Below are 2464 nucleotides of genomic sequence, written 5' to 3'. Positions count from 1 at the left end.
GCAAGAAAAAAACACTTGTGTCCCTAACTTAGGGTTCATTTCCGTTAACATAACCTTATCTGGTCATATACACATAACTTTTGACATTTTCTGCTTATCCCAGACATATATTAGTTATTGAAATTTAAAGAAACCATGGGACCAATGTTTCTTTGGACTTGGCTTACTTCACTTAATAATTTTTTTTACTCATCTTTCCATTTCCTAACAAATTGGGTGATGGAATGCTTCAGGAATTTGCCTATTATCCTTGTGCAGGGGCCATGTTAATCTTCTCTGTACCATTCCAATGTTAGTGTATGTGATGCTGAATTGAGCACAGAACTCTTTTTTAAATATAAATTGTAAATGATTTTCTTAAACTGGACAATTCAACAAAAACTAAGTTTAAAAGAATTGTGAAATTTTAGAACCATGTACTTCTTACATAAGTACACATTTAAGAATAAAGTCAAGATTGACATGTCAAAAACAAAATAATTCCAGTTATTTGTTGTTCAAGAGATGTGTAGGAGGAGGAATTCAATTATTCTATACAAGGGACCTGTCATAATGAACACTGCAGCAAGTGTTAAGGTTTGTTAAAAGTTTTAATGTTTTAAATATATTTAATTTTGGGAATTTGCTTATATATGCCAAAACTGGGGCTGTTTGGCAGGTCATAATACTTTTCTATAAAGTATTTAAGATTTATGGTAGCAGATAAATACTACTAAGTATGTACATTTCAGTGTTTATAGAAACTTTACTAATGAGAAGTTGCAAAGTCTTTGTGTAAAGGAGCAGAATAAAGAGTTGACTATGTTAACTACACAGTTTCTGTTAAAACAGTAGGCTTTCCTTACTTTATATATTAGTGAGGAACAAATGATATTACAAGCCATATAGATGAACTATAAATGGTAATCTTAGTGGGTGATTTAAACACTACTCATAGCCTATAAAATTCTTGTTGAACATCATAATCTTAGCCAGTGTTAAATGTAAAGAAATATGACAATAATAAAATCTAATTTGTAGTACACTTCACATACTGAAAACACTGGTAATTGTTTTGTTTATTATTTTATTAATCATTAATATTAAATTATTGGTTTTCTTTATTTGTAGTATTTTTTCCTTGTTGTAATATAATAGAACTTTTTGTAAGTTGTCATTAGGAGGTACTTTGAGAAGGTTACTGGGATGGCCACACCATTTTTTATAGGTGCATGTGAATTTATAAAGAGGAAAATTAAGAACAAAATATGTATTTAAAAAATGATCAAGTAGAGTCTAGTTCAGGAGTGTTCATAAATGTCCACACCTTAATTTTAGCCCTAGACTGAAGAGGAGTTCTTACAGAGTTGAGGCCACAAAAGTGAGAGACTGTGTTTTGTTTTGTTTTTTATTTTTATTTTGTTGGTCATGGCGCTTAATGTCTGGGGCTTAGGTGCTGTCCCTCAGCTCAAGGCTAGTGATACCACTTGAGCTACAGCACCACTTCCATCTTTTTCTGCTTATGTGATGCTGAGAAATCAAACCCAAGGCCTCATATTGCTGAGAAATCAAACCCAAGGCCTCATGCATGCAGGCACTCTACCATTGAGCCACCTTCCCAGTACCTGAGAGACTGGGTTTTAAAAAATCATCTAAACAACATTTGTTTTCTGCTTTGGGTTATATAATGAAATATATGAGTATCTTTTTATGTTTTTGTGCATTGTCATACTTTATATTTATACTAACTTCACCCACTTTATCCTTGTCAAAGTCATGAAATATCTCTGAGAGTTTGCTTCTGTGAAGATTGTTGTTTTTTTTTTTTTTTCGGGAGGGGGGGGGTCAGATAGTGGGCCTGAACTCTGGGCCTGGGCGCTCTCTCTCAGCTCTTCAGCTCAAGGCTAACTCTCTACCACTTGACCCACAGTGCCACTTCCGGCTTTTTTCTGCTTATGTGGTGCTGAGGAATCGAACCCAGGGCTTCATGCATGCAAGGCAAGCGCTCTACCACTGAACCACCTAACCATCCCTGTGAAGATTTTTTTACATTTATCATTTCTTCTGAGTCATTTTTATTTTTTATCAAAATCACTTTATATTTCATGTTTATGGGTATTTACACAGAGACAGGAATATAGAGGATATAGTTTACCAACTGAACATTAAAATTAAGCTCAAAAATAAAAATCAGCCTTAATACATATTTTCATATCTTTCCCCACATTCTCCCTAAAAGAAGACAATATTAAAAATGTCTGAGGGAAGCTTTTTAACTCCAATTTTCTTGGGCTTCCTAAGTTTAGAATTCTTTTGCCCTTCAGACTGTGTTTCTTGTTCCTCCCTTTTCTCGACTCCATTATTAGAGATTTTTCTCAGAGATGACTCCATCTCCAACTTTTCACTCTGCCTATCTGGACAAATGAATTTGCAAATCAAGACTCTTAGACAGAAAGATTTTAAGAGCCTGAATCTAACACACTTC

At 33.9% G+C, this 2464-nt stretch overlaps 1 pseudogene; it reads right to left on the bottom strand.

Moving 5' to 3' along the window:
* Positions 1 to 207: 207 nt before the first annotated feature.
* Positions 208 to 320, bottom strand: LOC122095252 (annotated as a pseudogene).
* Positions 321 to 2464: the final 2144 nt, after the last annotated feature.

This window comes from Dipodomys spectabilis, unplaced genomic scaffold (genome assembly GCF_019054845.1).
Source record: "Dipodomys spectabilis isolate Male_0828 unplaced genomic scaffold, ASM1905484v1 ptg000341l, whole genome shotgun sequence".
In the NCBI taxonomy this organism is placed as follows: Eukaryota; Metazoa; Chordata; class Mammalia; order Rodentia; family Heteromyidae; genus Dipodomys; species Dipodomys spectabilis.
The sequence above is the reverse complement of the archived record's forward strand: the minus strand, read 5'-3'. Positions and strand labels throughout refer to the sequence as shown.